The 23,550-nt window shown below is 31.7% G+C and overlaps 1 long non-coding RNA gene across 1 annotated transcript in view; it reads left to right on the forward strand.

Annotated features, from left to right (window-relative positions):
* Positions 1–22,685, forward strand: part of LOC308654124 — an 83,921-nt gene extending 61,236 nt beyond the window's left edge. The window contains exons 2-4 of the long non-coding RNA XR_014023178.1: positions 14,947–14,992; positions 20,655–20,787; positions 22,418–22,685. This is a non-coding gene — a long non-coding RNA (uncharacterized lncRNA). The remainder of the gene's footprint in view (positions 1–14,946; positions 14,993–20,654; positions 20,788–22,417) is intronic.
* The last annotated feature ends 865 nt before the right edge of the window (positions 22,686–23,550 follow it).

A 23,550-nucleotide genomic window follows, 5' to 3' on the forward strand; every position in this document is an offset into this window, starting at 1 on the left:
TGTTTGATGAATGTAGATGCTCCATTGTTTGGGCCATATATATTTATAATTGCTATATCTTGTTGATGTGTGATTCCCTTAAGCAGTATCCATATCCTTCTTTGTAACTTTTGATTAACTTTGACTTGAAGTGTACTTTATTTTATATGAGGTTGCAAACCCCTGCTTGTTTCCGTAGTCCATGTAAGTGGTATAATTTTTCCCAACCTTTCACCTTCAGTCTATGGATGCCTTTATTTATGAGATTAGGCACTTGGAGGCACCATATTGTTGGGTCTTTTTTTTTCTAATCCAATCTGCTAACCTATCTTTTTGATTGGTGAGTTTGGGCCATCAACATTTAGGGGTATTATTGAGAGATGATTTGTATTCCCAGCCATTTTTGTTTATTTTTGGTATTTAACTTGACTTGGTTTCTCCTTTGATTAGTTTTTCCTTTAGTATAATACCTTCCTCTGCTGATTTTCATTGTTGTAGTTTATTTCCTGAACATGGAATATTTTGTCGAGAATGTTCTCTAGTACAAGCTTTCTAGTTGTAAATTCTTTTAACAATATTTAAAAATTTATTTATCATGAAAGGTTTTTATTTCATCATCAAATCTAAAGCTTAATTTTTCTGGATATAAAATTCTTGGTTGTTATTCATTTTCTCTCAGAGCTTGGTATATGTTGTTCCAGGATCTCCTTGCTTTGAGGGTCTGGGTTGAAAAATTTGCTGAGATATGCATTTGTCTCCCCTCTATGTGATCTGATTCCTTTCTCTTGTGGCCTTTAAGATTCTATCCTTGTTCTGTATGCTAGGCATTTTCATTATAATGTGCCTTGGTGTAGATCTGCTGTGATTTTGTACATTTGGTGTCCTGTAAGCCTCTTATATTTGGTTTTCCAATTCATCCTTCATGTTTGGGAAAATTTCTGATATTATCTTATTGAAGAAATTGTGCATTCCTTTGGTTTGAAACTCTGTGCCTTCCTATATACCAATAACTTTTAGATTTGGTCTTTTCATTCTATCCCATAATTCTTGGACATTCTGCTCATGGTTTATTACAATCTGTACTGTGTGGTCAACTTTATTTTCCAGATTTTATACTTTGTCTTCATTATCTGATGCTCTGTCTTCCAAGTGATCTAGTCTGTTTGTAATGCTTTCTATTGAGTATTTTATTTGGTTTATTGTTTTCCTCATCTCCAGGATTTCTATTTTTCCCCCCAGAATCTCCATCTCATTCTTGGAGTTATCTTTTGCTATCTGTATTTGCTCCCTTATCTCTTTGTTGTTGTGATGAATGAATGCCTGTATTTGTTTCCTTATCTGTTTATTTGTGTCATCAATTGTTGCTTATATTTGCTCTCTTATCTCTTTTTTGGAATGATAAAGTAAAGTTTTGCCTGTATTTGCTCATTTAGGTCATTATTTAATACACAGATAATTTTATTTATGAACATTCTGAACTCCTTCTCTGAAATTTCATCAACTGTGCTGTCCATGGGTTCTGTAATTGTAGTATACTGGTTTGTTTGGGGACTTTCCTCCATTTTTTTTATGTTGCCTATGTGACTTTCATTTTTGCTGTGTGCATCTGAGGATTACAGTTTCTATTTTATAATCTTGTAGTATCCTTGCAGATTATTGGTAACTCACCTTGGTTTTGGGCTAACAGACCCTGTCGGTGTTCCAGGATGGATGCTACTACAACTCTAGGTGGTAGTGACAATAGCAGGAGGTAACTAGAAATAGAAGTGGAATTTCTACAAGATGGATGCAACGTCTTTCAGAGATGGAGCTGAAAGGGTGGGCCTTACACTGGCTTTGGGATGCCTGCTCCAAGATGAAGTTTCTTGTAAGCCCTGTCTGTTGTCCCAAGGTAGAGGCTACTGATTGGGAAAAGCTATGGGGATAATGCAATGCTCTAATATGGAAATGGGTTAGGCCTAGGGTCCCAGTTGAGATAGGGTGGTCGGTTGGGACCCAGGTCTATGCTGGGCCTGGGCTTCTGCCCAAATTGGCAGAGGAGGATCTGTGCTAGGCCTGAGTTCCAGTGGGTGTCTGTCTTTTTAGTTTTTTGTTTGTTTGTTTGTTTGTTTGTTTGGTTTGGTTTGGTTTTTTGCCTTTTCTTATACTGACTTTGTACCAAGTAAAATTTTAAATAAACTATTGAGAGTTTATCTCATTGCCACATTTAAAATGTTTGAAGGAAAACACAAAGCCCTTTCTCATCACTTATTTTGATACAGATTTTTTAAATACTATGTTCAGTTTTTTACTTGATGAGGTTTTAAAGATCATAAATGTGCATTTAAATTTGTCTCTCTTTTAAAATCTTAAGTAAAAATTGTTATATATTTGTGCTCTTTTTTATGTTAACTTAACAATTGATTGGTTTTCAAGAATTACAATTTCTTACATTCCATGGGAAAACACCAATTAGACATACTGTACTCTATTTTATTACATATTGATTAATTTAATTTGTCTACATTTTCAAAGCTTTTTCACTTAGCTTATGATATATATACAATTTTTTGGTGGAGTCTATACCATATTTTCATTATGAGGTTATGCTAGTATCATAAAACATGGTAGAGTATATAGCCACTTGCTCTATAGTCTAATAAGATTTAGGTAAATTTGGAGGTTTTTTGTCCCTTTTATGTTTGATGTATTCATCAATGAAAATATCTATGCCTAGTTTAAATTTTGGAAGTTTCCAATTCACTTGAGAATTAAGAAAAATATGTGTTTCTGGCATCAAGTTGATATTAGCTTATTTTATTTGTCTTTATTGTATCTTAAGCTTGGCATAACTTTAGTAATTTGGATGTTGTGTGAATCTGAATGTTCCTTTAACCTGTGAAACACTTGTTTGTTTTCCTCAACTCTTTATTAACAACACTAAATACCTGAAGATTTCATTATCTTGAACTAATTCTTAGTAAATCTTAATTGGGTTTTGTGTAAAGGTGGGGTGGGATGCTCCTTGGTATGGGCACAGTTTTATCTTTATTCATATTTCATTCATGAAAGTTATTAAGATATAAAATTTATGCTTTTATGATTTTATAATAAAAATAAGTTCATGTACTTATTTTAACAACAACCAGTTTTCCTGAAACTGTGAAGATTTAAAATAATTCTAACTAAAACTTTCTGTAAATTAATGAGCAATTTCTTAGAAAGAGCTAAATTTAATATATCCTTACTTCTGAACTTCATCTCATATAGTATAATTTATAAGGCAAATATAATACACAGACTGGCTTACTTTTAAAAAGTGTCATATTTATAATTTCTTATAGTAAGATTGTTCCTTTCAAACCAATATAAAATTCTGAACAAGTGTGAACACATTCAAAACACACAACTTTTTTTTTAAAATAATTTCAAATGAAACAATTGACTGGGAATTAGACTTGTCATTTTCTTGGTTTCTGTAATAAAATAAAATAATATACTTATATTACTTGTGAATCAATGTCAAGGAGGATCTGTGCTAGATAGTTTTACTATATAGAAGAATCAAAACATGTAAACATAGATGGTGCGTGCAAAAGGTGACATAAACAACAGTTTTATATGGTATGGACTGGTTTTCTTAAGGGTACCAATTAAAAAATAGTTGACCTTTTGACAATTTGGTATATATAATTAGAGTATTTTTTCTGAAGATGCATAATATATAAGTATATGTTGCATTTTTATTTCAGAATATATCAGAATTTTTCATGTATTATATTAATCTTATCTCCACAAGTGGATTATTCACTGTTTTCAGGGTATTTACTAGAGCTAATTAAACATATGCAACTTGGAAATATTTAAACTAGATGGATTCAAATAATAGAGAAGTATAAAATTATTTGTCTGTTTATTGATACAAATTTCTTAATAAAATTTGTTGGAAAAATTACTTTTTACTTGAATTTCAGAAAATTATTATTCTTCCTTCAAAAACCAGTCCTTTTTTCCCTGAAGAACTAATTCAGTATGTATAACCTTCAGGGAGGCTTTTTACCCAATTTTAAGTGTACACATTCTATACTTTCTTTGAAGACAGATGAATGAGCCAGTCCATTTAAAATGTCTTGAAGGAGGCACTTAAGTCCTTAAAATGTTTTATTCAAGTTTTTTTAGATATCATTAATTATAAGGATTGGAATTATTTTCTTGATTCTCTCATGAGAATATTCTTACTTATTCATCATTCACTTGAAATGATTTTGACTTTTCTGAAATAACCAATTTTCTCTTTGCATGCATTGTGTTTGAATCACATTGAATGACATTCCCAGAAGCCAAATATATATCAAATTCCATTGTTTTATTTTATTTTGAGATATTGAAACAAAACTCACTCTGCTGTTTTCAACAGTGTCATTTTCAGATATGAGCAAAGTAACAAACAGTAGGGCCTTGGAATCTTGGTCTATATTGCTATCACTATTTCTGTATTTGGTTTTAATTTTTCAAGGAAGATAAAACAAATTGACAAGACAGAGAGATAGTGAATAAAAATAAAATATAACTCAAAACTGAGTTTTTTCAAGAATTGTTTATGCACAAAAATCTGTTAAAAAACTTATTTATATACACAAGTAAATTGAATGGATTATGCTCTCAGCAGATAGCCTAATATGATTGGTAGCCTCCCCACAGCCCCCACCCCAAAAATAATGTAAAAGACCTTGTTTTTATGAAGTAACATAAGATTATGGCCCAATGATAATGCCAACGGATTTTTAAAAGAAAATATAGTATTGAATTTTTAGATAAATGCAGAGAAATCCACAACTCTAGTTTAATTGGTCTTGATACATAATCATGTGATGGTAACTAACATATTGAAATAGCATTTTGTCACTTCTAGTAAAGTATGAGCATGAAACTGTGCCATGATAATTACTTTTAATAAATTACTGACATCATTAAAGTGTATTGAATGCACAATTTTGAGCCTACCCCAGTTTATCTACCTTTATGTTACGGAAGCCATAATTTTCTCTTTTACTTTGGGATGCTTTCTCTACTGTGGAACCTTAAATCTTCCCCATCCCATAAATATGTGAACATAAACCTGTGATTTATTGCAATTTAGCTTCTGTTTCCGTGGAGGAGGTTTACTGTGCTGAGAAAACTCATTAATCTCATTCACAGCTCGTAGTATAAACATAACCTTTACAATATATAACCAAACAAATTATGTGTTTGTGTGATTTACTGTTTCTCTTTTGGAAAGAGAACAAATTGTTGTGTTTCTTTCTGCTTTGGGTTTTAATATTCATTGATAAATTTTCACTATTAATATAACCAGGTATAAAACATATTGTTTTTCACTTTGACACCATGCTTTACCTTTAGTTATTATAAAAAGAAATATCGAAATGTGATTTGACATAAAACTAACTTCAAAACAAAACTATCTTCTATTGTGTATGTATGTGATAAAATTGACTTGTGACACTGAATCTAATCATGAGCTCAATTTTAAATCTGCATGTGGATATCTTAACTCCCATTTTATATTCACTTAGTACAGAATGTCTTTAAAAGAAATAGGTTTAAAATCATCAAGCCATGTTAATTTGTGCAAAATACTTTCTTTATTTTGCATTCTATTTTGCTGTGTCATTCTTGATTCTCCTGAGATCTATCAATTGAGTTTTTAAAGGTGTAATCATGCTAATTTAAAAAGAAAAAGTTCTGCTGCCAGGTAAAAGCTTTGTTCAAAATGATTTCTCATTTGTTTCATTTATCTTCGCAATCTCCTGAAATTTTTATTCTGCATAATGCCCTCTCCTTGCAAATGTTTTGATTTTAAAAGATAATTCTCAATTTTATAAGTAGAACTGGGCTCTTTCAATCAGGGTTTAAAAAATAATAATTTCAACAATAAATGAGATAGTATACTCCTTTTTCAAGTTCATAATGTTTAGTATGAACATTATGTTTCTATGTAAGATTTCAGCAATAATTTTTTAAATTTTCCAGTCATTAACTCTCTATCAATTAAAGATCTGTTGTTTTAAACAGTTTTTGCTTGAAATTTAATAATTGTCCAATTACAATCCATTTTTTTTTTTCATTTCTCTGTATAGAATAATCTGAGAGATATTTATGAAAGGTCTTTGACATGGAATTTAAGGAGAAGTACTACTTACAAGAAACTTAGTATGGCTTTAAAATAAATCTTCTATTAATCAAGAATATGCAAAAAGGAAATTTTCGTGCTGCTTTTCCTTCTTCTTACTGGTAGTTGGAGGTCCATTCCTCCACTGTCATTCAACCTGTTCTCACTGAGCTTGCCAGCAAAGCAGTAGAGGGCACTATGAGAATGTGACAGCAAAGATATTGAGCTTCTAGCATTGTGCTATAAAATTCAGCAAAGAGTCTGTTTTTCAATCCTAGGTTATCCTCGATTTACTGATCCGTGAATTGAGAATGATCTGTCATAATCTGATGCTTACCAATAGAATATTGGGTGTTCACTTGGCTCAAATCTCAGTCTCTTGGACGTTGATTGAAACCTCTTCTCTGAACCAAACATGGACATTAGGTCAGCGCACATTAGCATATGGCTTAATTTCTACTCTCTGAGGGCTCTACCCGTAATGTTCTGACAAACTGTAATTTCTTCCATCTGCCCATTTTTCTTGCCTCTCTGATCCTTGTATGGATAGAGCATATGGGATATCATAATAATTAATTTACCAAGGCTCTTACTCTGTCTGCCAACAACAAATTACTTTTACAAATAAAAATCTCAAAATTAAACATACAACTACAATTTTTCCTATTTCCCAAATATCCTGCTTATTGTATTATGACAATGGCAATTTCTGAGTGGGATTTAAGCTAACAAAAGCACCAAGTTTGTCTCAAATAATATCATCAATGGTTGGATGTCTAACTTCTTAGTTGTTTTTTACACTGTACTTGTAAACCAAGGAATAGAAGAAGGAGGTGGGCAAAATGTCTCCTGACTTACCTAGTTACATGATTCAATTCAGTTCTATGAGCTTTGTATTTCCGGGAAAAATTGTCCCAAATTCTGATAACAGGTTTACTGCCAGTCCTGTTGTTCTGCATTAAACAATTTCTTGGATGCTTTTGACTTTCCATGAATACTTAGTAGAAAACTGGAAAACATTACACCAGTAGCTGTTCAGCACATTGTATCAAATATCAAAGCAACTCCTTAGAGACACTTGCTCTTATTCTTCCCTGTACAAGATTAATATGAATACAAACATTACAATTTATACTTGTTTAAAAATATTACTTACATCTTTGATATTTCCCCCATTCACTGTGACTAAAAAACGCTCAGAATTGAGGCCACTTTTACCTCTGAATATTATATAACATATATTTAAATGCTCATAATAGATAAGAGAATGATAAAAAATTGCAAACTATTATACATAAATGTACTTACATCTTAACTTTGTTTATATATTTCCAAATTACTACTATTTCAGGAAAGCATGTTGAAATATGGAGTTTATGAATTCCATGTTGCATTATCTTTAATGTCCTTATATTTGTAAATAAAGCCTGATAGGTAAATAAAAAGTGAAACCAACTTGTAAAAATCTTTATCAGTTATTCTACATTATAAAAGATACATAAAAAGAGTTGTTCAGCTCTTGGAACCAAGAACTTTTAGTTATGCACAGTTAAAGATAAGATCTTTTGAGAATACTCACAAAAGCTAGATGATATACATTGCTATTTTCTTTTGCAGTCGTTTCATAAGATAAGTATATGAAATTATTAGCTATCTAAAATTAATGAATCAGTGTTAAAAGATACACAGAGAAGGAAAAAGAAGGCACAAGATTGATTCATAAATGGGTTTTGTTTTCAAGCTAAAAGATCAACACATCATTTGATCTGAAATGAAGGGTTGCTTTACAATAAAGCAGATAAAATAGTACTGTATAATTTTTATATGTGCCCCTCCTTATGACTCTCCATCTGCAACAGTTCTCTAACTCCCACACCCTGAAATCTCTTTGCAGACATTCCTTTAGTGATAGATAAGAATAGCTGGGATCATTCCTGTTCTTGGAGCTACTTTTCAGAAATTGTACAAAGATCAGTGTAAATCCTATATACTATGATAAGTAATCATCTAAAACACATCCTGATATATGGACTTTCATATTCAAATGTTCTGCTACCTGTCAGTTTCATTAGATCATCATCTTTATTGGACTTATTTTTTAATGGACACAATACTTTTATTTTTATTTATATTTATGTGGTGCTAAGGATCGAACCCAGTGCCTCACATGTGCCAGGCGAGTGCTCTACCATTGAGCCACAACCCCAGCCCCCCCCTTTTTTTTTAATAAAACCGGTATTATTTTTGAAAACATTAAACTTTTGGAAGCAACATTAAATAAATTTTATTTTCTGTTTAAAACAAGTAAAGAAAAATAGGATGTTTTAAGTGCTTATCATGCACTGGACACTGTAATGATACTTTTAGTACATCATCTCATCTAATCCTGAAGATAATTATGTTTAGTCAGTCTTATCAGCACTTTATATCTTGGAAGTGAGGCTTAAATAGCTTAAAACTTTGCTGAGTATAGAGCTAGTACTCAAACCCAAACCTTTTGAGAATATAATTTGTGGTCTTCCTAATGTGTCTAGCTCCCATGTACCATTGCTGCCCTCTTTCCTGATGTTCAGGCCATTGTTGTATACGATGAGGAAATAGGTTTGAATGAAGTTATTCCATTAGAGATGACTAGTTGCATACTTCAGCACAGTGTGGAGAAACCTGTTAGGTATAATGATTATGTTTATAATTTGTTCTGATCTTTCCTCCATATTGGACTATTTACCTGGATTTATAATGATTTAAGGTGCATGCTAAAATCAGATTCTGGACTTAGTACTGCATTAAGACTCCAGAACCATTTGAAAGATGAGCTGGAGTAAGCAAAAAAAAATTTTCAAGAAGAATTTGCCATAGCCTGGGTATAGTGCCTTAGAATATGGTCTAAGAAGTTGTGGTGGTCATTTTTTTTTTCAAATAAACTATTTTCATTTGGAGATTTCATAAGAAATTTCCCATTGAATCAGCATAAGGAGTTGTTTATTTCAACTGAGAAATAGTTCTAGTTTTTAATTTTTAAAATGTTTTTATTTTGTAAATTGAAATCATGTTTCCTTCTTTTTACTAGTTTCTAGAAATTTGATAAGCAAACTGTGTTCCCCTGAAGTTAATATTGAAGATATTATAGTTTTGGCTTTACTTCACTTCTTTTTTGCTCAATGTTCATGATTTGTTATACCTTCATTTTAATTTAATTAAAACATTAGTAAAATGCTCAGTAAAGTCTTATGCAACAAATGGCATAAAATCTTTGTAAACATAAATAAATTCTATTCTTCAGTGTTAACAGCATAATGTATCTTGTGCCATTTGAAACTTTAGAGACTCATTCCCAAAGACCTAGTTTTGGATGCTTATTCTAAGCTATCATTGTCATTCACCTAGATTTTTTATAGCAGCCTCCAAATTGATCTCTCTGGTGAAACTCATGTCTCATACATTTTGCTGTATCTCCACAGAACATTCAAAGTGATATTTTGAATGATCAACATTGTCCTCCATAGACCAGAATATTTCCATGAGCTTACGATGTTGTTAAAATAAAATCTCTTGGGCTGGAATTGTGGCTCAGCAATAGAGCTCTCACCTAGCACAGGCGGGACCCATTTCAATCCTCAGCACCTCCTTTAAAATAAAATAAAATAAAATAAAATAAAATAAAATAAAATAAAATCCCCAATTCTTTAACCTGTATTAAGAGACTTTTTTGTCAAATACATTCAACTTATATGTCTAACAGTATCCAGGACCACTCACAATCTGCTGTATTTACATTGACCTACACTTCAGAGCCCTTTATGCATATTCTCTTCATCAAGCCACTAACTCAAACTGTTTCTCTGAGCAATAGGGCCTCTGCAAAATGGCTCCTTGTAAGATGTATCAGTCAGTCTAGACCATTCACTCTTAACTCTGTCCCCCTGAGATAAAATTTCAATTCTACTTTTAATTACAAAACTTTTCGAAATTTATAATTATATATTTGTTTATTGTACTTTCTATAAAGTGTAAGTTTTCTGAAGGAAAAAAATGTTATCTAAATGTTTACCACTTTAAATAGTAAATGGTACCTGTTATTTACTTAGCTTTTATAATTAAGTATAAATTTGAGTATTTTCGAGTACATTCTCCTAAAACATAGGCAATGAATACCTTTTTATTATTTATCATTGTGTTTCACTACCAGTTTACAACTGAGACATCTCTACTTGATTATTGACTTAATATTAAAATTCAGTGTGTGGAGGCTTTAGCAACATTTAGTGAAATCCATTAAAAACTAAACATTTCACTGTGAAGTCTAAATACTTATGAGATATTTTTTTTTATTCAATACAACTTGAAATGTGCATTTTGTATTTAGAGAGGTTTGATTATTTGTTAACGAATGTCTCATCAGAATATCTCGTATATAACTTTTATGTTGCATTTGATAATAAGATATAGATATTGTAACAGAAGTAAATGGGGTATGATGGAAAATAGATATTATGATAATCATTAGAATGGAAATTCCCTGCTTCTGTTAAATCTTCAAGAATAGTAGAGATGAGCTGTTATTGAATAGTTTGCTTATTGAAATGACATCTATTTCTATATATCAAATAAATGCAAACAATGTTTTGCTACTCACAAGACACATTTTTCCCTTCTTCTACATCCTGTGTCCTGTGTTTATATATTGTTGTTGAACATCCTGGTTTTAGTTTTGCATCGCTGCTTTCTCTTTAAGAACAAGTGATCTCCAAATTGCTTTCCTTTGTTTCTTAGCTACATACTTGTTGCCTGTTCCATACCCACTTTTTACTCTCATTTGATTATGCTGGCTTCTTAAGCAGAATACCTGCTGAGAGGTTATCTGCTTTTGAAAAGACCCAATTGTCTTTAGAGCAAAATGAAATATAGGCACAGAAGCCCAATTATTATTAACTGTTAGCATAATTGTAATTATGAGTAAAATGTTTCATTATAGTACATCTGTTGAATTTTTAAACGAATCTCTGTAATGTGCTATATTAATAAGCAGCTAGGAACTGCTGACTTGGCACCCTTTTGGATCACATTTGTGACAACAAAAGAGGTTATGAAAATGAATTTGCCGTCGGAGCCCCACTGAGTTAGTTACTAGGATTCACAAGTTTATTGTGGTAATAAAGCAACATGAGACAGTAATGCTAGGGACTCAGATATACAAGGGATGTTCAAGCTGCTCTCACATTATGGAGAAGAACTGTGCTGAGGGTCGTATATAATTTAGTAGAGCAGCTGTCTCGGTGCTAAAGAAAATCAGAAATTCTTCTCCATCTTTTCCCTTCTTGGCTTGTTTGTCCCATGTGCTGTTCTCCTGATTCAGAATTTTTGAATTGTTTAAGTTATACAGGGAAGGTATGCTTATTATAGTCTGTGGGTTGCAGACTCACCTCTTTTATGGAAAGCCACAGAGAAATGGCACAGATCTGATCTTCAAACACAATGGGGGTCGTGCCTTTTTTCTTCTCTTTGTAATTTCCACATGAAGCACCAGGGATCAAACACAAGAAACCATAGAGATGAAGGTCAACTGACGTGGAAGGAAACAAACTCTTGAAATCTATAAATCAGGATTATCTCTCTGGCATATGCAAACAAGTAAGCATGGGTTTTGTACTGAAGCATGAATAGCAAAATCCCTGCCAAATATATAATACATGCTTGAAAATTATTGTTTAAAACCTTCTTAATTACCATTAACATTGTCTTTTTGTCTAGATCAAATTTATAGGAAGTTTGCAATGAAACTTGCTCTCTTTCATCTAGATTTTATGATTAATCAATTAAAATTTTTGTCTGAAAACATTATGATCAAACTGGATTCACTTGAGCCCTGGAAAAAATTTCTTTGCACATGCAAAACAAATTATTTGTGTCTATAGATAGCTTTAATTCTTTTTCTATTGCTGTGTGAAAACTACTATGAATTTACCAGCTTAAAACAATACACACTGTTTTTTTTTTTTTTAATCTTTACAAAACTGTGGGTTAGAAGTCTGAATATAGTCTGGATATAGTGGATATAGATACTCAGTGTGTCAATGCCTGCAATTCAAGACGCTGGCTTGGTTGTGTTTTGTCTTGAGGATCTAGGGAAGAATCTGTTTCCAAGCTCATTCAGGTTGTTGATAAAATTCAGTTCCTTGCAGCTGTGGCGCTAGTATCTCTATTTCCTTTTAGCCTGTCAGTTGTGGGTCCCCCTTCACTTCTAAAGGCTGCCCATGTTCTTTGCCACTTTTTCCCATCATTTTTAAAGCCAGAAGAAGATAACTTTCCTTGCATGGAATTCCTTTCACAATTCAAATCTCTCTGATTTTCTTTGAATCTAATTTCTAGGCCTATAATTAAAGGGTCTTAATTCCTACCCATAAAATCTTATTGAAGGCTCAAATGATTTACTATATCAATCACATATGTAAAATCCTTTTAGGACAGCACTTAGATCAGTGTTGTATTAAATAACAAGAAGAAGGTATGTGTAGACTAGAAGTTAGAATATCAGGATATTAAAGGTCATTGTAAAATTCTGCCTATCATTCAGCCCTTCATACAAACATATGTTCAATCTATCAAGTAGTTGCAGTAGAACTTGATTAGAATTATAGCATTGGATAGTGACTTTTTGAAATATAGCACCAAAAATCAACATTCTTACTTTGCAGAATATGTCTTTACTTAATTAAAAAAAAACTGTAAATGGATTGAAGAAGAATGAGTGGAGCATAGGGAAAGGAGTATGGGATGAGGGAGAAGAAGTGCTGGGTCTGAATTGAAGAAGGTTGGGTTCCGTGCTTTTGTGATTATGTCAAGGTGTATCCTGGTGTTGGAATACTAAGAAGAATATAAAGTAAAACAAAATAAGAATAATTCACCAACTTAATTATATGTTCAGTTCATCCTTCATTCATATAAGAAATATTTATTGTATCTCTGATATGTGCAAGAGCTAAGGATAAAAAAGTATACACAGATCTCTCCTCTCAGAGAACTTGTAGATACATAATTAGAAACAGAAGATGCAGTTACATACAAGAACCACTGTATTCTTGAGCAGCTCAATATCTTCTGATAAACATGAAAAGAATAAATATTGTATTATTACAAAATATAATTATTTAGTTTTAACTGTGGTGTTATAAAGACCAAAATATAAGACTCATTAAGATATGTATCTAGTGTACATACCCACGTTTATAGTAGCACAATTCACAGCAGCCAGACTATAGCATCAACCCAGGTACTGATCAATGGCTAAAGAAATTGTGGTATATATACACTATGGAACTTAATTCAGCTATAAAGAAAAATGAAGTATGTCATTTGCAGGAAAATGGATGGAACTAGAGATCATTATGTTAAGTGTAATAAGTCAAACTACGAAGGTGAAGGGGTAGAACTTTTCTCTCATATGAGGAAACTAGAGAGGAAAACAGAAAAAAAAATGGAGGCGATCTCATGATAATCAAAGTGAGATCAGTATAAGAAAAGGAACAAAGGGTGGGAGGTTGGGAGAGAGGGGGGAAATGCTGGGGAATGATACTGGCCAAATTATTTTGTTATATTGTATAGATGTACAAATATGTAACAACAAATCCCACCACTATATACAACTATAATACATCAATAAAATGTAGAATAAAAAAATAAAAAGACATGGATGCAGCCAAGAAAAGAAGGGTTAGAGAGGACTTCCCTGGGATAGACCCATGTAAATTCTGATTTGAAGAGGAGGAAACTAACACAATGAATACAGGCAGGAAGAAAAGAGTGCTGATGGGAGAAGCTTAGCTCTTTTTTCACTCATGAAAAATATTAATATAATTTTTATTTTGTAATAATACCCTAGAAAATGGACATAGAGAATTTTCTATACACCAAAATCTGCAAATATTTTTTATAGTTAAATGTACAAATTTTTAACTCATCATGGGAATTAACTTTTAAGAAATTATTACATTTTGCCTTGAAGTATACAAATAATGTTTTCTTTCTAACGTGTAATACATTTAGAATTGTACTTACAGCACACAGACACACATACACACACACACACACACACACACTGCTTAATAGATGTCTGGCACATTTACAAATAGCAGCTCATTTAATCCTCATCATAATGCTATTAGATTGCTACAATAATTATCTCCATTTTACACTTGAAGAAATCTGAAGCGCAAAGAGGTTAAACATGAAGATCACAGAGTGATCACAGAGTGAGACAGAAACTAATGAAGAGTTTTGGCTCTCAGGTGTGTGATATTTTCCCTTATCCTCTACTGCCCAGTGTCAAAATACTTGCAATTTCTAGGATCCAGCCTAGAGTACAATATGATGTAATGGTTTTCTTCTCCTTCTCCTTCTCCTTCTCATTTATATTTGAATCTCATTGATTCATGCTACTCTGCCTTTTCATGCATGATGATAACTGTTCATCTTTGAAAATACATCAGACCTAAAAACATTCTGCTTTCTTCATAATCAACTTTGATCAAACTGGAAAGTCCTAAAAAATTGAAAGGGCACATATTCTTTTTAAGTGCTTATCTATGATAAATATTTTATTTTTAATATTAATGAAAATAAACCTCTAAAACCTGTAAAAATATAATGATATTGATTGAAATTATTACAGAAGTATTATATTAAATTTGTGTATTTCTTTTACTTTATTCTAAAAAACTATATTAAAAGGTCATGGTTGTTTATAAAATCAAATGTGATCAGTGTTTCCTTTTCACTATTCCCTCCCTCTCTTAATATCATTCTCTTTCTTTCCATAGGTCAGTTACCATGAAACCATATATAACTGATAATTTAGAAAATCAGGTAAGAAAAAGCAATAAAGTTTTATAGTTGGAAACAAAAAGCATCCTGTCTTCTTTTATAGACAAAATATTTGTGTACATAAATATTTCTAAGACATCTGCTATAATATATGACCTAGGATTAAGTGAATTTAGAAAAAGTTAAATAATTCAAGTTGAAAGTCCTAAAAATCAACCTAATATCTACGTAGTAGCAACAGATAATTAAAAATTAAGCTAAAAATCAATTTAAAAGGTATTGACTCATAGAATGTTTTAAATTTAAAATATAATATGCGATAAATGAATAGTGAAATTTAAAAAATCTGAAATAAGTTTTAGAGAGAGAAAGGGGAGGGTGAGAGTTCTACTCTACACATTCATTGCAATAGCTATAATTCAAAAAGATGAGAATACAAGTGTTTGTAAGAATGTGATATGATTGGAACTCTAATACATTGCTTGTATGAATACCATATGGTAAAACACTGGGGGGGGGGAGTAATTAGGCAGTTTCTTACAAAGTTAAACATAATCAGTATATGATCTAATGAATGTATTATATACATTTTCCCAGGAAAAGTATAAACATACCTTCTGAAAAAAAAACAAAACAAAATACTGAGAATGATTCTTTAAAACAGATTTGTTCATAATAGATAACTGGAAAAATAATAAAGAAGCATATCATAAAGTGAATTCATAAACAAATTGTGGTATATTTATAGAAGGAAGTACTAATCATCAATAAAATTTAATGAACCATGTATAAACATTATAGATAAAAGTCAAAATATTATCCTGAAAATGAGAAGCTAGATACCAATGTACAGATGCCATATAATTACATTTATGTGAAATATTATGATAAGTAAAATATGCTACAATGTGCAAAATATCTAACTTTATATGAAATTCTATGATAAATAATATATTAATGGTTGAGAGGTTTTAGTAGGAAAGGATAAAAAATGAAAAAAAACATTTTTGTTTGGAGTGGCAGTTTTACAGGCATGTACATGTGCAAAATTTCTCCAAATTAATTTTAAAATAGGTACATTTTATTTTTTTATTTTTGGTACCAGGGATTGAACTCAGGGGCAGTAGACCACTGAGCCACATCCCAGCTCTATTTTGTATTTTATTTAGAAACAGGGTTTCACTGAGTTGATTAGCACCTCTCTTTTGCTGAGGCTGGCTTTGAACTCGCAATCTTCCTGTCTGAGCCTCCCAGAGCTACTGGGATTACAGGCATGCACCACCGAGTCCAGATACATTTTATTTTGTATAAAATATATCTAAATTGACTTTATAAAAATATTTCGTCTCAATAAAATATTTTGATATTGTTCTATTTTTTAATTTTGTCATGTAATTAATTTGTCCTCACATACCTGATCTTATGTACATTTCTAGAGGCATTATTGAGAAGTCAAGACACATATGGCAGAATTTTTTAGTTTATAACCTTACTGGGTTCATAATATAAATTAAGTTGAACATTTGGATTTTATTCCATTACTAAAGGTTAGGATTCATTTGTAAATTCAATAGTACTATCAGCAATGACAGAGATTAGAATGTTGAGTAATGACAGAAATTAGAAAGCTAAAACCAATTCAAAATGAAGGATAATTCATAAATAATGGAGAGATTGGGTAATGCAACCAATTCTACTTGTCACAAAGTTAATGGGCCACAATTGGACATAAATTTTATAATAATAAATTCTAAAACTTAAATACTTACTTAAATGCCAACACGCTCTTTAATGTTATAATGAGAAAAAAATCATCACTACTGGAATTGTTAACTAATTATTTTTTTAAATACATAAAAATTAATTTGTAGAAAGTTACTCTCCTTGTCCTACAACTAGTTACTCTACAAGATGATTTTAAGGTATTGTGTAGACACACATTTTAAAATTCATATATATATATATATATATATATATATATATATATATATATATATAAAAGAAAGAGTGTAACCGTGTATTAAAGCTAAAACTTCATGTGAATTTTTGCTTCATGTTAAAATATGTTTAGTGGGAAGACATTCAAGGTCTCTCTGAAATATAACTGGGTGATATTATTAGTGAACATATAATGAAAATTATATAAAAACTGTGAGGATGATACAAAATAGCTATTTCATACTACTCTGCAATTCTGTTATTCATTTCCTGGATTACTGTTTTCTTTTTATATAAATTTTAAATTTAATTTTTATTAAAAATCATCTTCAGTTACTAATTCCACTGCACATAATCCTTCTATTTCACTAATTTTACTGTTTCATAGATACTAGATTTTTTTTTAACATGCTGCTTGAAACTTTTTATGTTCATTCTTTAGGAAAAACAGAAGTTACGTGTTCTAAGACTAGCGTTTATCAAAGTGTTATTTCTTTGAGGGCAAAAAAATTACCTCCTTTAGCTTATTTTGTATAGTGATTAAAAAGGTTCAAAATCCTATATACAGGGAAAAACTACCCCTTCACAAGAAATTTTAGGACACACATTTTTTTTTCAGTGTTCTGCATTCTGAGAAAAAGCCTCATTTATGTTTAACACAACAGTGTTGATTTTTTGATGCAATGGATTCATTTTTAGCTTAGAAATTTCTGCTTATTTTACTGAAATCTATACCTATCCATGATATTCTTGTTTTATTTAATTGGGAAATAAACTTTCAAAATTATGGACTAAGTTGGATGTATGATATTAACAATTATCAATTGCTAGTAATCAATTAGTGTCAAGGATAATTCGAGGCATTCTTACTTCCAAGAACAGTATTTAAACATTTTTGTTCTTCTGATGACTCCCAGCTACCGTATTTCCAGCTGTGTTTAGCCACATTCACAGGCTTCTTCACATTCTTTTTAATTTGTCATTTTAATCAATAATATTGAAATCACAGAGAGAAAAAACATCTAGCTTAGTAATGATGTAGACTGTGTTGATTTGAGCTACTTGTGCCAATTTCACACAAACATAAATTACCAGGTTAAATGGAAGCTCAATCCCTTGCTTTATACAAAAAGTATTTAAACAGTGACATCTCATGGTTGAAACTCCTTTTTCTAACTCTTGAGTTTGATTTTGGAAGTGTGTGTTCTTTTCCCCTACTTGTTTTTTTTTTTTTTTTTTTTTTTTTCTGGTTCCTGTAACTTTTGGAACTAACCTTGAATATTCCCAGAATACATAGATGATCCTGCTTTTATGTCTTCTCTTACACTGTTTCTGTGACTGTTTCCGGGTGTGACCTAATGTTCATGGTAGATCTAGGAGAGGAAGGATGGAGAGAACTTCTAATATAAGGAAGTAGAGGTAATTGATAACTTTTGGAAGGTGAGTATCTTTCAACGTCAAAACATTAAAAATTTCTAAACAAAACCTTAGTGTAAGTGACTTAACACAGGCAATCAATACGTATTTGGAAGTGCAAATAAAATAACAGAGAAGGAAACTTGTGACACTGGAGAGTGAAATGTCAGAAACCAATTGAGAGGAGCAGGTTAAATATTTTTGCAGTGTGAAGAGATAATTAAAGGAGTGGGTTCCCAGCAGATAAAGAAAGAAATGGAATTGGGAAACTTTGTCTTAAAAGGCAGGAGACATCAATGCTACTGAGAATATGAAGAAGGAAAAGGAGAATATTATAAAGACTGAAATATTTTGGATCATAGAAATGCATATTGGGGAAATCATGTCAGTGAAACTTGATCTTTTAATAACATAAAAAATATGTACATGTGAGGGAAGGAAGTATATGGGACATCTCTTTACTTTCATTTTGCTGTGAACTTAAAACTGCTCTAAAAATAAAGTCTATTAAAAAAAAAAACTTCACATTTCCAAAACCCAACTAATATCAGAAATTCAGGTGTGAGGGAAACAAATCTTCAGAACTACCTTTGATGGTATTATAAGAAATCAGTTCAAGGGATCAAGAAAATAATTCAAGTTTCCATTTGAAGCTAAGCAACATAATTTTACATTATATATGGTTCTATTTATTTGTACTATTGCAATTCTAAAATAAAGACCCAGGAAGTCAGTGTATTTTGTGGGGAGGGTGTCTTGGTCTGTACTTATTGATAACTAAAGTACTAGAGGCAAGAGAGACCAGGATGCTCATAATGGCTGCTAGTAATTGAGCACCCACCATGGACCTAGTGCTGTGATGCCTAGTTCATATAACTCATCTGCCACCTTGGCCATAATCCCATAGGTTGTACTGTTTTGATAACAGAGAATATTATATTATTATTATCATGAATAACAGTAGTATTTTCTGTCATTTATTAAATATTTACTGTGTGGCAACACTAATCAAGTGCTTCATAAGAATTAATTCAAACCAAACACAGTGACACATGTCTGTAATCCCAGTTACTTGGGAGATTAAAGCAGGAGAATTCTTAGAGCCCAGAAGTTTGAAGCCAAAATGGGCAACAAAGAGAAGCCATTTCAAAAAAAATAGTGGTTTAATTTAGAAGGTTTTGTGTGGACTCATATTAACTAGACTCTAACAAGCTCAATATTACTTAACTCCATTAATCTTTACCACAACTCTATCTAGTAGCTGACTAATGTTCTAGATGAGAGAAATAAACCAGTTATTATGTAATTTTCAATTAAAATACATATCATTTGACTCTAGATGTTGCACTCTTAAATACCACATGGTAGTACTGGAATTCTAATTCAAATCTGCCTGTCTCTGAAACAAGATGAAGAAAAATTAGTAAATCCTGGATTTCAGGCCAAAGAGGGGACAAAATGCTAAATGATACTGAATCAGAAATGAAACCGAGAAGTAGGAATTGTTAAACCATTCACATACCTATATATTAATTAGATAAAGTAAGGAAGTAAAATGTGATTTCTTAGATATCAAATAATGAAGATTTTTTTTTTCTGTAGAAGGTAAAGAAAGTAGATCATGGCAGTAGATATGCCCAAGGATTGGCCTTTATCTTCTTGAAGAGTTCATATTGAAATGTTCATATTGAAATAAATGATTATTGGAGCCTAGGCCAATGGGTTTTGAATTATCAGAGAAAAAGAATGGGGCCCAGGATATATGTTAGCAAGATAATCCAAATGTTAGTGTTATTAGCAGTATAGCAGCAGATCTGACCATTTGAGAAATATTAAAGACTTTCAAGAGGAAATTATTCATGTGTTACATAGGCTTTATAAAAGTAAAAGTGAAATGGAGGAATAAAAAAAAAACAATCACTACTTTTGTAGACAAATTGTACTATCGTAATTCTTTTCCCTTTTTTGCTATCATTCACAACTGGTGTCACAATTAATGATTAAAATGAATAAATCTTTTATAAAAGCTATCTAGAACAAACTAATACTCTTCCTTACTCCTTTAAAGAAATTTTATGTGTTTAATAAATGAAGAGAAATAGGTGAACATATACTATTTTATTTATCTTTCCTTTAATCTGCCTCCTGGAAAAAATATAATGTAATTTAAAGAAATAAATACCAGAAAGCAAAAGTATAAGAGAAGTGTGAATAGGATAATTTAAAAAAAGGACAAATCTAAATTCTCATTGTTTTCAAAGATTGTTCCCTATCCTCAACCTAAATTTGTGTCTCATTTGAATGAGTTATACATGATCACATAAACACTATGTACAATTTTTCTCTCTAGTACAGTCCACAGTCACTGCAATCACCAAATGTGGAAGCCACCATAATGCAAATATAGAAGCCTCTTGTGATGTCACAATATCACTCCACATCAATGGGCTAAGATTGAAGATACTGCTGTGCCAGACACCCAGGTGTAGTATGCCAAATGCTCTGTTGGTTAAACCCATGCCTCCCTCAGTAAAGGTCAGGCGAGCGTTGGAGGAAGAGACCACCAAGAGACTGTCTTATGCAACAGTAAGGGGTTTATTGGGGGTCCAGCATTCTGGGGCTCAGAGCTCACTTGAATAGAGCAAAGACCCTGAGTACAGCTTAAGCAGAGTTTATATACTTTCCTTGGAGAGGGCAGAGAGGGAAGTTCATTGACGGGTCAGGGCGAGTGGGCGGTTTGCGGGCGAGGGGGTAAGGGAGTACATTCTGCAGTATGGCAGTTGGGGACAGCACATTCTGGGAACAAGATTAGCAAACAGTTCTCAAGATTATTAACCTTTCACCTCCTCAAAGAAAGAAATTTGGATTAAATACATTATGCTATTTTTATTGTTATTGAGCAATCCATTTCAGAAGCAGAAAGCCTGACTTTCAATGCACTTCCCCACCAACAGTGATCTGTACTTCCCAGCTCTCCATTCCTCTCTGCCCTTCTCAAATATTGTACTATGTCCTTATAATTGTTAACAGACACCTTTATATTCACATCAAATTCTTAGAGGCTGAACACATTACTTCCAGGCCTTTAGAGTGAAAAGTGTTCATTTTCTCATACATCGTATACCTCATTGTGGTAAAAAATGGGTTAACTTCCTCTTTTTCACCATTACTGCTTCAAAACTAATATTCCCAGAATATTTTCCAGAAAATTATCACATCCGTAAAGTTAATAAGTATGTTTATACTTTCCTCTCCCCTCTTTATAATAGTAGTTGCTAACATTTATGTAGATAATATTATATGTTACACGTTGTTTAAAATATTTCATGTATTTTAAATTACTTAATCAGGACAAAAATATCCTTGTCTCTCAACTCCTCCTCTCGTCTCTATGTCTCTCTCATACAGATGTTTTCTCCTGTACTAATAATCAAATGATAAAATACCATAAAGTTCAGTTCTAAAAATGCTCTCTTCTCACTCTTTACTCTATCTATAAATCTCTTCATCAGAAATGAACTCATATACCTTTTATAATTCATTGAGTTCCAAACCTATTATCTCTAGTTCAGAACTTGTTCCTGAGTAATATTTCAGTTTATGCAACTAATTATTTGACATCTCTATTTATGTGTCCAAAAAATAAAACCTCATTCAAAAGTTAACATTTGTCTCTATATACTTTTGTGGAACAAATAGGACTACCATCTGCTTGGTGGTGAATGTCAGAACTATAGGAATCATCAATTATACATGCCATATCTTACCCAATTAACATATGACCAAGAAATTTCAATTTTACCATTTAAACACATTTTGAATTTATTCCTTTTTTTCCTCAATCAATATTGAATTTTTGTTTATTTTTTTAAACTACCATTACTGTCTAGCTGGATTATATCTCCCTGTGATATGGTTTGGATATGGTTTGAGTATATCCTGCAAATTTTCATGTGTTAATTTCCTGGTCCCCAGGACAGTGACATGGGCAATGATGGAATCTTTAGGAGGGAAGGCTTAGTGTCAGGTCCTTTGAGAGAGATTAAGGGAAGTTTTATGGATTCTCTGAGCTCTCACAAGAACAAGTTGTCCTAAGAATAAACCATTCTTCAGCTTCCTGTTTTAGATATGATCTTTTTCTCTCACATCCGTTTCTGCCATTATACTATCCTCCATGAAGTGACACAGCCAATAGAGACTCTCAGTAGAGGTGTTGCAGTGCTGTTTAAACTTCTGAACTCCAAAACAGTCAGTGAAACAGAACTTTATTGTTTATAAGTTAGTTTGCTTCAGGTATTTTACCATAGTAATAAAAAATAGACTCATGCATACTACATTCATTGCTGATTACTCAAAATGTTAACTAATTGATTTATAGCAATCTTTTAAAAATTCTCCTAGGCTCAACATTGCTCTTGTGTGAATTAAAAAAAAAAAAATACCCAATGTAGCCTGCAACACATTAGATGATTTCTCTGTCCTCTGCTTCAGGGTTGTATGCACCTATGTCTACCTTGATTATTTGCTCCTTCTCATCTCTCTCTTTCATCTCTGCTTACTAAATATGTTCCCTTTACAACAGGGAATGTATGTATCCATTCCTTCCATCTGTTACTCCCTAGTCTTTCTTTGGATGCTGCCTCTTCACATGAGTGTTTTTGCTTAATAGTAACTTAAATATGCAAAGCTTTTAATAACTCTCAATTTTACCAGTGTGGTTTTGGTGATATATTTTTTCATTTACAATTTATTGATTAACATTTAAAACATAATGTTTATTTTTCAAACTTATTAAAGTGTAATTTTTAATTAATTTGATAATATCTGCTTTTTTGTTGTTTGTTTGTTTATTTCTAAGTTCTGTGGTAATAGTTCTTTATCACAACAGGTATCAGAAATATATTAGACCATGACTACAGACTACAATTAATGCCCCCAAAATCTGTAGTAAAAACATTAATATATATATATATATATATATATATATATATATATATATATATACATACACACACATATATACAGAGAGAGAGAGGGAGAGAGAGAGTGGGAGGGAGGGAGAGAGAGAGTGGGAGGGAGGGAGGGAGAGACAGACAGACTGACTCTGAAATAAAAGCTGAAGGTCTTAAATTTGATGGCTCATTTTGGTAGAAGACACTGGTTCTAAATCTGGCTATAATACTGGATACTTACCAAATATCTTTACTTTGTAGTAAAAACTATTAAATAAGATTGGCAATATTCTT

The sequence above is a fragment of the Spermophilus citellus genome, assembly GCF_964194105.1.
Source record: "Spermophilus citellus genome assembly, chromosome: 1".
NCBI classification, from domain to species: Eukaryota; Metazoa; Chordata; class Mammalia; order Rodentia; family Sciuridae; genus Spermophilus; species Spermophilus citellus.